Below are 15,274 nucleotides of genomic sequence, written 5' to 3' on the forward strand. Positions count from 1 at the left end.
GCAGTTGTTCAGGGCAGGAAAAATGATTTAAGGCAAGGAGACATTAGGAGGCCCTTGAAAGTGTTTAAATGAGAGGTGTTGGAAACCTTAACTGCAATCGAGTGATTTGGGTTATACGGTGGTCCTCTGTATCTGTGAATTTGATAGAGAACAGGCGAGAACAGTGAGAACATGAGGCTAAAAGCATAATTCTATAAACTTGGCCCACTGGGCTGATCCCCACATGGTTTCCTTTTTAAAGCAATTTACCTGCAGCTCTGCCTGGCTTACGTCGACAGGATATGCTACATTCCTCAGCAAACTACCTGTTATCTGCAAGAAGAAATGCAGGCCTGAAATGCCAATAAAAAGAACACAGGTTACCTTCAAGTGGGGGAACTTTTGTGACCCAGACCAGATCCCAGAACTCAAGGAGATAAGGATAATTCCCTCAACCATAAAATCTGTAAGAACAGCTTCCAATTAGAAGGGATCATCATGGGCCAACGTGACCTAGAGTTGTTATGTGCCATGGGGACTTGAAAGTCTGATGTCATTCTACTGCCAGTCAAAAGTCAAGAAGTAGATCTGGGCAGGACTCTGGAAACTTCTCTGGTCCCGGGGACTCCACTGAAACTGGAGGGAGAAGAGGTACCCCACTGTTCTCCTCTCTGAGAGGATTCACTCTGTCTCTTGAGAGTGTCCCCTTTTCCTATCCCTTATAATAAGCTCATGCCTGTTACTCTGAGCAACATGCCTGAAATCTTTCTGGCATGATCACAAGAATCTGGGTGAAGAAGGGACCTCTGTGGCTGCCTCAGCTTTGTGGTAGGCCTCTACCCTGTAACAGGTTTCAACCAACCTCAGATGAAATTATAAGAAAAAAAAATTGTGCCTGTACTGAATATATGCAATTTTTTTTTTCATGATTTCCTAAACAATACAGCATAACCATGATTTGCATAGCACTGACTTTACATCAGGTATTATAAGAATTCTAGAGATGATTTAAAGTATACCGGAGGATGTGCAGAGGTTATATGCAATGGTAACCATTTTATATAAGAGACCTGAGCATCGTTAGATTTGGGTATCTATGGATGTCCTAGAATCAATCCTTAGAGACAACTGTAGTTTTCCTGCAAAATTGCAAATCAATGAAGGGAGGGACAATGGCTGAATCAAGTTTTATCTGTATTGGGGTTTGTTTAATCCAGTTTTGTTTATCTTCCCACAGCACCCACAGGAGTTCCCTGCCTGTGATAGGAGCTTGGTATATATGATGTTGATAGAGGGGAGGGAGGCAGGAAGGAAGCCAGCAGGCCCGAGGCCTACCCCCTTCTTTTCCAGATAAGGAAACAGCTAGAGAGAGGGAGTTATGTTTTCCAGGACATCCTTAGCTGGAAGATTGCTGTTACTCTGAAACCTCTAACTATTCTGCTGACAAATTTATAAGCCCATGCACTTTTGATGCAGAGACTACAGGTATAGTCTAGTACCCTGAATGAATTCTGTTGAAGTTGTGTTCTCTATAAGGAAGTACTTTCTGTTCCCTGAAGGCAGGAAAAAAAAAAGTGTTCCTTTAAAAGAGACTGAATTCTCCATGATGAATAATACAAAACAATAAGCCCTTCACCTGGCCTCTCTCCAATGAACAGACTCTATTCAGGTGAATCTAAAGGCACCTGATTGTGTGCTGTTGGCTCTGAGGGCAGGGCAAGGCCAGCAGTACCTGAAGTCTTTTGTTCTGCCACCAAGCAGTAAATGAGTCTCCACCCCAGCAGAGTCAACTTCCAGTCACCTGAACAAAATTAACAAACTACACACAAAGCAGAACACCTCTAAAGCGCACTCAGGTGTGAACATAGGGGCATCCATCCTTCTGCCATTCTTCTCATCTGCTGGAGACTGACAGCCGCCTGCCCCTCCAGTCCAAGTTTCTTCTTCCTGCCGAGGCTCCAGACCCTGTCTCCTCCCATCCCCTGCAGGATCCGGCTCCATCTGTCCTCGACTCTGCTTCTCTTCTCCCCCTCACTTGACTCTCTTCCAGCATCTGAACATGCTCAAGGCCTAAAAATGAAAATACCAGAAGCCACCCTCTCTTCGGCTTCCTCCCACACTTAGTGTCCCCTTCCAATCATGTGGGATTCTGCAGAGAGCCACCTATCCTGACTGTCTCAGATCCAGTTCACCAACTCCCAAGTCCAGGCTTCATATCCATCTCTGTATGAATGAAGGAAGGGAGTTAGAGGCTGACACTTAGTGCGTGCTTTCCGCGAACCAAGAGATATTGTAAGAATATTATTTGTATTAATTGATGTTGTCCTGACGACATCACTGCCAGGTAAGAGCTGTTGTTATTTACATTTCATTGGGGGTGGGGGAAGGGAGGCAGAGAGCAGGTGAGTATTTGCTCTGGGCCATCAGGATTTGAGCAAAGGCAGCAGGCACCAGAGACCGCGCTCTTATCTTTATGTTTTCCCCTTTCTTTTTTAAAAAAATTTTTTAATATTTATTTTTTAGTTGTAGTCGGACATAATACCTTTAGTTTATTTATTTATTTTTATTTGGTGCTGAGGATTGAACTCAGGGCCTTGCACATGCTAGGCAAGTGCTCTACCGCTGAGCCACAACCCCAGCTCTTTTCCCCTTTCTTCTACCTGCATCCAGGACCACCCATCTTGAAGGGGAAAAATATGCATTCATTGCACATTTAGCAAAAGAGAGGAACCACGGTGACTTAAAATTCAAATGAGTGTCTTATTATTTATTTATTCATTTGTTTATTATTTTTACTCTTTCTGAGGTTCTCCCAGGTATGAGGCAAAAAGAGAAAGACATGAATCTGTCACTAAGATGCTCCGAGTTCAAAAGGGGAGCGGAGCAGCACTGAGGAATGAACAGAGAGCTGGTAAATCGGGAGCAGGGAGTTAGCGAAGTCCAGGGGGAGTTGCTTACATTGTTTGTAGCAGTGGTCTTGCTGTGCATTGGAATCATCCTGATGTTTAAAAACTACTGACACCTGTTCTCATCCCCAGATGTTAGGATGTAGTTGGCACTGGAAGTTTTTAAAACTCCCCAGGTGAGTTTAAAGTTCAGCAAAATTTGGGAAACCCCAGCTGAAAGGGTGATGCAGAGGGAGTTTGGTTTACAAGTGACACAAAGCGGAACTCTAATGAGCTTAAGAATAAAAACAAAAACAAAAAACCAGGGCCGGGGAGTGCCATGTCTTGGATTATTAAAAACATAGACCAAGAGTATATCACTCTGGGTAGGGTTTGATACAGATCTCCAAAGTTGTCACTGGGATAAGTTTTCCTCTTTCCCTCATGGTGGCTCTAATCTTGGGTTCCCCTCATTTGCAAGAAACAGAAGTTCAACCTCTGTGCTTCCTTTCTTTACATCCAGTGCAAAGAAGAGGTCTGATGTCTTCAAAGCTCAAACCAAGCCCAAGAGTCAGTTGCCTCTGACTTAGTCCTGGACCAATTCCTAGGGCTGAGAGGTGGAGACAGCCGATTGGCTCACTGGGGGTCCTGGGTCCACTTATGGGGTCAGGATGGGGGCTGCTTCACCTGGAAGCCCCTGTGGAGAGTGGAACATTTGTGACAGGGCCTGTTTGCTCTAGGAGATGAGGGAAAGGAGGTGGGCAGGGCCAGATGGAGGAGTTTAACTATGTTTTCTAGAAGGTAGAGGTATTTAAATAGCAGAATGACATGACCACTTTTATATTTTAAGATATAATTCTGAAAGTTATGGAAAGAATATCTATGAATAAAAAGAAAAGGAGGTTGTAGTCATGCCTAGAAGAGATATTAGGTATCTAAATTAAGACACTGGCCCCAGAGGTGGACAGAAGGGAAAAGATGTTTCTGAATTATAATTAATAGGATTTGTTATCCAGTTGATGAAGAAGGTTTAGAGAAAGAGAGGAACCACAGGTAACTGAAAATTCACACTTGGAAAATTGGGTGGACGATGGTACCATTAGTGGAATTAGGAGCGTCAATCATCAGTCTGGTTTTGGATGATTCAACCTGGAGACACTGACTTTGAGATGTCATCTTGGTCCATTTTGTATTGTCATAACATCACAAACTGAGTAATTTATAAAGATAAAGAATTGATTTCCCACAGTTCTGGAGGCTGGGAAATCCAATATCAAGGTGCCAGCATCTGGTGGAGCCTTCTGGCCTTCATCCTATGGCAGAAGGTGAGAGGGTGAGCAAGAGCAAGAGCAAAAGCAACAGCAACCCGCTCTGAGGACAACAAACCCACTGCTGTGGCAGTGACATCAATCCATTCATGAGGGCAGAGCCCTAGGACCTACTCACCTCTGAGGGGCCTACCTCTCAACACTGGTGCATTAGGGTTTCAATTTCCAACACATCGACTTTGCAGAGATATTCGAAACATGGCAAATGTCCAGGACACAGATGAGCAGAAGAATTTGAGGAGAGCAGGAAGACCCTGAGGTCATTCTGACAGCAGAAGCTGGGGTGGTGGGTATGATCCCCCATGGAGAGATGGAGAAGAAGGAGTAGGAAGAGGGCAGAGGTGGACAGGTGGTGTTTGGAACAAAGGAAGGAGAGTTTCAGGAAGAGATGGTCAGAAACATCCTATGGGGTAAGGCCATGAAGGAGGAAAGAAGCTGAAAATAGACTATGGCTTTGACCACTAGGAGGTCCTACCACCCCAACGAGAGCCCGGGTACAGGGTTTGGGGAGGGTGAGAACAAAGATGCAGGGGAAATATGGATGGGTCACTCAAGAACCTGATGGTAAGAGGTGGGGACAGTGCTTCAAGGTGTGTCAGATAATTTTTATATGCTTGCTTTGTAGCTTTTGTTATTATTTATTTCCTTTTTAAAGTTTAGTTTGGTTTGTTTAAGGAGAGAAACTGGACCATGATAATAGCTACCAGGAAAAATTAAAAGAAAGAGAAAAGTTGAAGATAAAAGAAGTGACTTTCCATATAGACAGAAAGCAAATCAGCCGTTGCTAGAGACAGAGAGGAAGGGGGAAAGGGAGCGAACTGCTCAACGGGGGTGGAGTTTCCTTTGGGGAAGATAAAAATGTTGTGGAACTCGATAATGGTGATGGTTGCACAACCTTGTGAATTCACTAAATGCCACTGAATTTTACACTTTAAAACGGTGAATTTTTGTTTGCATGTGTGTCTTACCATGCGCACACACACACAAAAATAATCTTAGCATATGCTGTGCTTAGTGGGTTTTGTTGTTATAAAATTATAATTTTATAACAACTTTACTACTCCCATTTTAAGTAAGAGAAAGCTAAGTTTCTGAAAGACTGTTTTATCCAACTAGATTGGATACAACTAGATGGATAATTCTAACCCAAACTAATTTAACTACAAAGCCCAAACTTAACCATTTTATCATACTGCCCCCATCATGAAAAGATTTCTTAGGTACATGTACAGATAATGTGAATTGATTCGCATATACCAATGTGTTAGTTAGCTTTGTATTACTGTAATGAAATATCTGAGACAATCAACTTAAAAAGAGGAAAGGGTTTTTTTGTCTCATAGTTTTGGAGATTTCAGGCCATGGTAGGCACACCAATGCTTTCAGGTCATGGTTGGCACACCATTGCTTCTGGACCTGTAGTAGAGCAGTCCATTATGGTGGGAGTGTGTGGCAGAAGAAACTTCTCACTTCTTGGCAGCCAGAAAGCAAAGAGAGAGAGAAGAAGGGGAGGGATTCCCACTGTTTCCTTTGAGGGTCCACCCCCAATGACCTAGGACCTCCCACTAGGCTCCGCCTCTTAAAGGTCCCACCATTTCCTAATAGGGCCAAGCTGGGAACCAAGTGTTTATCATGTGGGCCTTTCAGAGTATTCTGGATCCAAACTATAGCACCCAAAGTGTTAATGGTCTAAATATCTGGGTGATGAGGATATCTGTGTTTTAAGATATTTTTTCTTTTTGATTGGGGACAGCATTGATTTGAAAAATGATAAAGCTTAATTTTAATGCAAGGAGGAACAAGATTTAGAGGTAGGATGTTTCTCCAAAGGAAATGTTATAGGCATGTAAGAAGCAACTGGAGGGGATATGGAACCACACAGGGACATAGGTGAGTCTGCGTGCAGAGTATGGAGGGAGCAAGAACAGAAAGACTGTTTTATAAGGAAGACTTCTCAAGGTGGCAACCTCTAGGACAATCTGAAAGGGAGTGATGCTTGTCACTGGGTGGAAGTGAGGAGGGAGGGCTCCTGGGAGGGGGAACTATAGTATCCTCCTGGAGCCTGGGGAGGGGGTGGAGAGAAATAGACAGAGGCTGCACCCAGTGGGTATGCTCCATGCCATCTCTCTCTGCTCCTCTTCCAGGACTCATTCCTTCTTCTCTGCCCAGAAACAACCATACAAAATGAATTTGCTTTGCTCCATTCTCTCCAAAGGGCAGCCACAGCCTCATTCTCAGATGCTTCCCTTGGTTCTCAAAGAAGCAGAAAACCTCGAGGGCAGACCTCTCAGCATCCTAGAAGCTGCTGGGGCTCGTGCCTTCCTGCTTTGTTCTGGGATCCTGTGACTCTTGGGCACACACCCAGAGCCCTTGTTCAATTGCTTCTTTGATTTCCTCCCAGTTGAACTGTCTGGAATTGTTGGCCAGTGGGAGGGTGTGGAGTGGTAAACTGTGCAGAGAAATGATATTGCTATCCTCTCCTCCTTGCCTGTGTGCCAAGGGATCAACCCCCTTTATTTGAGGCATTGCCCAAACCAGTTTGCCTAATGAGCCACTTTCCTGTGGACTGGCAGGTCTCCCATTCATTCCCTCTTACCAGTGTTTACCCTCTTTTAGGGAATGGCCTACTCTATTATTGATGTTGTAGTTTTGCCATTTCTTTGACAAACCAATATGTCCAAGGGTCTTTCCTATTTCCAATAAGCACATATCATAGTTATAGTACTTTTATATTTAATAAGATATTGTGCTGGTCATCAGTTTTAGAGGGGCAAAGTGACCACTTCTTAGGTTCAGGAGAGAGACAAATAGCTTTGCATTCTAGTTCTGCTAGGTCTTGAGCCTCCTTGGTCTATGGTTTCCCTCCATGTAAAATGAGGTTAACATTCCTGACCTGCTATGTGGGTGTCATGAAGATAAGGGTCCATGGGAGGCCTTCAAGAAGGGGCAGTTTGTATTCACCTATTTAATCAGTTAGGGTTTTCAGGAGGCAGGATCATCAATATGATGTGGATTATTATAGGTCCTAGAGTTCACACAATTGTGGGAGCTGGCCAAAAGGTCTATCAGAGGCTACTGTCAAGATGTCTCCTGGGGGCTCTGAAGTTGCTATAGATCCACAGGCTTGGCAGATGGGCAGAAACCCAGATGTGAAGTGGAGCCAATCAAAAGCAAACTGGAATTCAGACAAACTGAATCCTTGAGACCACGGCAAAATTCTCACCACCTCTAACTTTGACAGTCTGGTGACCCTTAGAAGCAGCAAATTAGAGCATGTTCCCTGGCCCAGCCTCAGGGGAGCTGAAGGAGGAGAATCTGCGGGAGTTGAGGAGCTGGAAGGCAGGCTGCCACCCCATGCCACCGACATGCATGAGCTGCAGTGGTGCCAGAGATGTTGTGCTGAATGTCTGTGCAAAGGCAGTTTCCCAGTCTCACACAAATGTCCCTGTGGTCAGTCCTAACCCAGAACCATTCTGGAAAGGGAATAATCCTGAGAAGTTCTAGCTTAGTAGTTGCTACTATACCAAACCACCACAGTGAAAAGTGGTTGGCATTTATTGAGAGCCGGAACGTCTTCTGGTTTGTTCAATTGCTTCTTTGATTTCCTCCCAGTTGAACTGTCTGGAATTGTTGGCCAGTGGGAGGGTGTGGAGCGGTAAACACAAGGAAGGGCACATTATCCCCGTTTACTAGATTGATCTGAGTCACACCCCAGCAAATGCAGAGTTTGGAACCTAGGTCACCATAGTCTGAGCTCTTTCTTCCAGAAAGTTACTTATGCAGCTGGCTTGGGCTCCCCCCCACCCCCACCCCGGCCCCAAGTCCTCAACATGCTAGGCAAATGCTCTACCACTGAGCTACATCCCTAGCCCCAAGTTAAGGCTTTTCTATTCAGCTCTATCAGTGTAACACTAGGAATGCCCCTGTAGGTCACTGATCTGACAAGAGCTAGGACAGCTCCTCCTGAACCCCCCAGAGTTTGGGCTGTCTCAGATAGTCTGCTGCACACAGGAAAAAGATTTTCAGAGAAAAGCAGGAAGGCAGCAGGAATGTAACTATAATTAAAATGTATGTATCCACTACAAAATGCACCCAATTTAGAACAAAGTTTGGCGAGGGTGGAGGGAAGGCACGCTGAGTGGACATCAAGGGGCACATCAGGATGACATGAATTTCTGAGAGGTAAGAAGCACAAATTCCAGGAATCTAGAGGTGGCAGGGGTAGGGAGGGGGAGTGCAGGTCTAGGGGTCCAGGCCTGTTAGAGAAGCAGTAGTTGGATGGTACAAACACCTGGTTTAGCAGGTATTTTTTGTTTGTTTGTTTCTTTTGAATAGCTTCTGTCTTAATCCTTCAGTAAATTTTACTGTCACTTCCCACATGCCAGGTGCTGTTTCAGCAATGTGCATTGAGGTCGTGACATTGGCTACCTCACCATGGCTCCTCTCAAGGGCTTGATGAAGGGGGCTGTGATGAGCTTGGGGTGGGTTGCCCCAAAAGGAGATCCTGAGGTAAGAAATTGAATGTGAGCAGTTTATTGGAAGTAATCCCAGGGAGCACCAGTGAGGGCTAGGCAAGGGTGGCAGGGGAGTGACCTGAAGGAAGTCACTTTAGGCTGTGCAGATGCGCAGGGTACTGCTGTAGGCACCTATAGCCTTGTCTTGCTGGGACAGAGATAGAAGCTCAGAACACATCTCCAAGATATCCTCCCTGAGAGGTGAGAAATTTGGGGTATATGTCCCCCCACCGTTGACCACACTTGGTTGGAGGCTGCTCATCTCCAGTACTTTGGGTCAGCCGGGTGCATTGACCGTGCCTGCTGCAGAGGCTAGAGGAAGCCCCCAGGCAGAGCCACAAGTGTTTGCATTAGAAGGCCAAGGCAAATATGGAAACCAACAGCATCTGCTTTACATCTGATAGACACTTATTTCTCTCTATCTCTTCCTAGCTACTCTTGACTTTCACCCAGGTGCCTCCCCCCTTCCTCCCATGCAGACTGTGCCTGGCAGGGGAAGCTCAGCCCACCCAGCCCTAGGAAGGGCCCCTGACTGCATGGACAATCTGCACATTCCATTCCTCTGGCCATGGCACAGGTTCAAGTGGGCCCGTAACCCAATCCAAGCAGAGGGGCTGTCAGGACTCCTGCTTGGAATGCCAGGTCAGAAAGGGTCTCTTCCGGATAAGGAGGCTGGTGGTACTGAAAACTGTTGGCACTTGCCACTGTGAGGAAAACCAGCCTGAAGAAGAAGCCAGACAGACCCAGAGAAGGGCAGAGTCTGGAAGGCTGCAAAGAAAGGTAGCAGGAGTTTTACCTCCGGACTCCGCACTGACAGAGTCTCCCCTCCCGTTGTAATCAGGTCTCCACGGTGACAAGAGGAGCATGTTTACTTGTAGCCCTAACATCCATGCAAGGAGAGAACTCCTCTCACTGTGCATCGAGACGCTGATCCTAAAGAAGAATTCTGCTTGGACCATATGCTTGAACCGTTGGAGTGACCATCTCTGAGGCTCTGTGACTAAGTAGGCCTGGGAGCTGTGCCTAGTCCCGTGTCAGAAGGGCAGGAGATGGTACTGGAATAAGGGGAAATGGAGGAGCTAGCCAAATCCCTCTCCTCACACAAACCTCAGCTACACCAGTCCCTAGATGGTTCTTGCCCTCCCCTCTAGCTTCACCTTGAGCCCACCCAGCCTCCACAGTGCAGAGAGCATGGCAGGCACTCGGTAAGCACCTACTCCGTGAGTGGGTGGAGGAAGCCCTTGCAGTTCCTGGCTCTGCACCCCAACTCTGATCGTTCCCATTGGTTCCCACCCCGAATGCTCGCACAGCCTGCCATCCATCCCTCACAGCTCAGGCATCTCTCACGGCTCAGCCACTCACTCCTTCAGTCTCCAGAGAACAGGCCACTCTCTCCTTGCTGTCCCCCAGCACCCCACAGAGGTTCAGGTTTGGAAGTCAGCTGGTCAGACCCACTCTGCCGTATGTTGGAGGCTGGGCCAGGCACTCTGTTTCTCCAAGGGGCTGTTCTCTCATTTCTGAGGTACAGTTGATAATGGTACCTGCCTCAAAATGTGGCTGAGAGACATAACATGAGCACAGATTTGATGCTGAGAACCGCCAGGTTTCTGACCTGGAGTTGAATACAGAATCCAAGCCCCTTACAGAGTCAGAAACCCCTCATATAGCATTTACTATGTGCAGGGCACTGGTCTATGCATGTATCTCCCCATTACTATTACCCTATTACAGGTGAGAAAACTGCTGCATAGAGAGGTTAAGTTACTTGCCCAAGAGCACACAGGGTAATAATCTGAAGAACTGGGATTCAAACCCAAGCATCTTGGCTTCAGATCTGTGCTATTAACTGCTTGGCTATGAGTCCTGTTGGCCTAACCAACTGTACACGTTTGTGGGATATATGAGTGAGTCCCTGTTTTAGTCAGTTTTTTTTCACTGCTTTGACCAAAAGACCTGATAAGAACAATGTATCTTTAGAAGAAGATACATTTATTTGGGAGCTCATGGTTTTAGAGTTCTCTGTCCTTAGACAGCTGGCTCCATTCCCTGGAGTTCTAGGTGAGGCTGAACATCAAGGGGGCGGGGGAGAGTGTGGTGGAGGGAAGCATCTCTCCACTTACAAGATACAAAATATATCCCCAAAGGCATGCTCCCCAATAAGTCCCCCAATGACCCACCTCCTCCTGCCACATCCTACCCGCCTTCAGTTACCACTCAGTTCATCCCTATCAGGGAATTAATTCACTGATTGGGTTCAAGCTCTCCTAAGCTAATCATTTCACCTCTAAGCCTTCTTGCATTGCTTCACATGTGAATTTTGTGGGGGCACCTCACATCCAAACCATCCGGTCCCCTCCACAGACTAGAACAGAGAAGAAGATTCCTGTCCTTGCCCCTGCCCAGCTTCTGTGTGGAGGCTTTGGGAATACAAGTTGAGAGTTGTCTCCCTGGCTCCATCCAGTTACAGCAGTGTGTTCTGGCAGGGGCTACAGGTTTGCCTCAGTTGGAATCTTCCTGGGCTGCAGGTGTGGCCCAGCCCGCTGAGCAGGTGCACTGGGTTTTCACTTGGTGTCTTCTATCTCTAGGGAAAAGAATTATGCCATTGGATTTCACAGTTGACTCTGAAAATACGTATCTCCCCAGTCTGTTTAGGGCTGGGCTGGACTACCTTCCTGACCCTGTTTCTTCCCCTCTCCTCTCTATGCCACTTTGTCTCTATTTGCTCTGGTCAGGGTGTCTGGTTGGGACGTCACCTCCTGCCTGTAGCTGCTGCTCTTGGCTCTCCAGCCCCCGACTTCCTTCCAATTGCTGGCAATGTGTGCACATTCCCCAAAGTGCTGTGACATCTCCGAGGACATTACCAATTTGGGCAGGTCCCAAGAGAAGGGCCATTTCTTCCCCAAACTGCCTCTGGACAATCCAGTGGAAGTGGGGTAGACCTGACAAGTTTCTAGTGGCCTTAAAAACTTCTCTCTGTCGTATCCATAAACAACGGGTGCCTTCTGAGGCCTATCAGGATGATAAGGGGCTCGAACAAGGCCCTGGTAATCTTGCTTCTCACGCACCCCTGAGTCTGTTGGAGGGAGGTACCAATGTTTCTACTTCCTGGCTTAGAAAATTCTTTCCAAAGATAGCTCCCAAGGTAGCCTGGGGCTAAGTGGCCTCTAGCTCATCTTTTGACCAGGTCAGTGGACTCAATAGATAGCAGGCTTCCTTTTCCTCCTCTTGAAAGACCAAAGCCCTCTGATAGTAGCTTGGGAGGAAGCTAGTGAGTGCCACACTCACTCTTTAACCCCTTGCCAGAATGTATGGAAAGGAAGACAAGATGATGGCCAGGAATACTTGTAAAACTCTGCTCTGCCACTCAAATGCCTTCAGAGGCATCCTGGCCTCTCTACGGAAAATCTCCTGCTGGGGAATTCACCCTGTTCCACGCTGACCTTTCTTCAAGCACAGTGCTAGGTTGGAAATAAAGGGAAGCCAGACCATAGGCCCCGCAGCCCTCTCAGAACACGGTCAGGTGTATGCTGATGATGACAAGGACTGCCAGCTGGAGTGCCCTCAGAGGCGGGCATGCGTGGGGCTGCGGAGGCTTGTTGCTTCAGTCGGAGATGAAGATATTTTTAGGGATGAATCCGGGCCTTCCTTCTCTCCCTCCTTCTGATGCTAAGTAGCCATCTGCATCTCCCAGACAACCTCCACAGGCAGCATTCTAGAAAAGCAGGCTAGGGAAGTGGCTGTGATTATATATAGAACATAGAGCGGCTCCATCAGGAGGTTGAATTTGCCTGGTGTACCAAGAGCGAGAAAAGGCTGTGGGAGACTCGGAACCCACTCACTTCCTCTGGGACCCTCACAAGGGCCTCCTTACATCTGCGCCTCCATTCATTCATTTAATCTGACAAGGGGCTAGATAATATTTCTTCTAAGGTCCACTCTTAACATTGTGTGATCTTCCCTTTGAAAGAGCTGAGTTGTATAAACTTCCAGAAAATTCCAGCAGGACATTCCCTGGTGATCATTTTGCCGTATGACATCCTGAACCCACTCTTCTCCTCTTTCTGGGGGAGATGGTCAGCAAGGTTGGCTTGTATGAGGTGACAAGAGGCTCTGACCCAAGAAGTCCCAAGGTGTGTCTCCCTCTATCCAGGTAGCTCCCATCAATTCCCAGCTTGTCCTATATCCAAGGAAAAACACAGGCCCCAGGCTAAGCTAGCAAGGGTCTTTCTCAGTTGAGCTCCCTGAGATAAGGATTGGGAGTGGAGGAGAGGAGGCAGAGTTCTAGGAATGCAATGGCAACTTCTCATTTTTGAGCTGCTAGAACTTCTGTACTGAGCAATGCTATCTCTGTTCAAAACTTCATTGGCCCACAGTGTTCCTGAAATAATGACAAATTTGCTTTAATCTGAAGGGAAAACATTGTGCTATAGACAAGGCAATGGGAATTATAAAAAAAATTGAACAATAAATAATACAGCTCCCATAGCATCATGTGCTTCTGATGATTTATCTGCTGCCTTATTAGTTACATGAGTACAGGAAGCACATCTAGATCTTGATAGGGTTTGTTAAATGAATAAATGACTCTGCCTACATCCCCATCCACAACTTGGGGGTCTCAGGCCAGGGCCAATAGCAACAGGTCTTGTCCAGTGAAATCAAGCTGGAGACAGAGATAAAGGGGTTTCCTAAAGCTCCTCACTGTCTTGAGTCTGCTATATCATTCTGCAAAGAAGACAGGGCCAGGTCAGCAGTGTCTCCTCTTTCTTACAACAGACTTGAGCTCTACAGAATGCGTGAATGGACTAGCGGTGGGTCAGGCTGGAACAGTTCTTTCATGAACAGACCTGACCTATCTAGTGTCCCAGAGTCATGGCTATTAGAGGTTCCAGACACTGTGGTTAGGCCACCAGTGGTTATGCCAATTCTGGAATCAGATAGATCTGGGTCAAATCCACACTTACTAACCATATGACAAGATGCTTTACTCATAGTTTTCAGTTTCCACATCTGGGAAACAGGGTGATAATAGAAATGTATCCCTGTAGATCCAGGCTCAAATGAGATCATGTGTTGAGGACCATCTATCAACTGATGTCACAGGCCTAGTTCCATCAGAATGGAATATTGCTCCTCTGAGTTGGTGCTGATTGAGCTGTGTAAACTGAGCAGGGACAGCTTTTGGGAAAAATTCATCTGTATGAAGTTGATTAAATTCTGAAGATGCTAAGAGATCTGTCAGGTGGGACAACACCTGGGAAAATCCAAAAGGCCAGGGGTAGTAAAGAATAAGAGAAAAAATAGACCCCAGGTTTTGGGGACAAACTGTTCTGTTTGTACTTTCCTGGCAACGGAAAGTGGTCTTTCCTGAAGGTGGTCTTGTGCTGGGGAATTCCAGCAGCTTGGAGCCATAGTACTGTTTGCTCATTGCCCAAACCTGCCTGTTTTCCTCCCTCTGGGTCATCTGTTCCAGGAACATTTATTGATGCTTACCTTGGGTAAAGCCCCATGATGGAGCTGGGCCCCAGAGGTGAGTCAGCCATTGTATCTGCCCACTAGTCTGCTCAGTTCATGATCACTGCTACAGCAGTGTGTCCCAGGTGTCTTGCATGACTTACACTCTTTAAAGTGCTTCATATTTCTTCTAGGCTCTACCTCACTCACACTGTTTTCTGTCAAGGTTTTTCTTTGGAGCTGTGGTGACTCTGGGCAACAGGGAAAGGTGGGCAGAGCAGAAACTAAGGCGACACCCAAGAAAGAAGGTATTTAGGTAATTTGACCAAATCAACACAGATGGTCCACACAACCACCCCTTTTCCTTCAAGTTCTATCCAAAGTAAGGCCAGTTCAAGTGAGGGCCTATTAGCTAGCAGAGCAGTTTGCTGATGCTCAGGATGGTCACCAACCAAACCAAGGAAAGAGACTGACAGGGTGTACACAGTACAGGAAGTGCTATACTGCTCCCTCATGTCCAAAAGGGGACAGTGAGTCGCTTTCCAGCTGCCTAGGCCAAGAACCCTGAGGCTCAGCCCTTGCCTCTCCCTTGACACTAAAATACCAACACCTGGGTTTTCATCTCGCAGCATCACCACGCCCTGCTCCCGTCAGCCTTCGTTTTGGTCTCCGACCTGCGCTGTTTGGGGTGGGAGAGCCGGGCCGCTCCCTGCGCTCAGGGCCGGGCTTCGGCCCACGTGCGCCAGAGGCAGCAGTGGTGACAGCCGGCCCCATGAGGGCGGGGAGAGCGCGGGGGTGGACCCCGCGCCGCACTGCCATTGGCCGTGCTCCTGGGTTTGGAGGCGGGGCCTCGCCCCCGGCATGCCCTGTCATTGGCCGCGCCGCCAATGAGGGCGTTTCCCAGTCCGGACCGCCGCACAGCGCAGAACTGCAGGCGCCGGCCGGCTAAGCCTGCGCTGGGCCGCCTCGCTAGCTCTCAGCTCCGCAGGCGGCCGCCGGGCTCGACCGCTGAGCCCACAGCTTGAGGCGGAGCAGGCGCTGATCCGAGGCCAGGCTGCCCAGGAGTCTCTCGGTAAGGCGGAGGCGGCGTGAGCTTCGGGCGGGCGGGCGCGGG

The 15,274-nt window shown here is 47.5% G+C and overlaps 1 protein-coding gene across 18 annotated transcripts in view; it reads left to right on the top strand.

The window, feature by feature from the left end:
- The first annotated feature begins 2,172 nt into the window (after window positions 1-2,172).
- The window catches only part of Mical2 (microtubule associated monooxygenase, calponin and LIM domain containing 2), a 215,805-nt gene continuing 202,703 nt past the window's right edge, over window positions 2,173-15,274 (top strand). For 8 of the 18 annotated variants that reach the window (XM_048788349.1, XM_048788352.1, XM_048788353.1 and 5 more), the window contains exon 1: window positions 15,055-15,232. The gene's annotated coding sequence lies outside the window, so the exon portion shown is untranslated. Of the gene's footprint in view, window positions 2,324-15,053; window positions 15,233-15,274 lie in introns of those variants that run through there. The other 10 variants (XM_048788345.1, XM_048788348.1, XM_048788350.1 and 7 more) reach the window with 4 other exon arrangements.

Source organism: Marmota marmota, unplaced genomic scaffold, assembly GCF_001458135.2.
Source record: "Marmota marmota marmota unplaced genomic scaffold, marMar, whole genome shotgun sequence".
NCBI classification, from domain to species: Eukaryota; Metazoa; Chordata; class Mammalia; order Rodentia; family Sciuridae; genus Marmota; species Marmota marmota.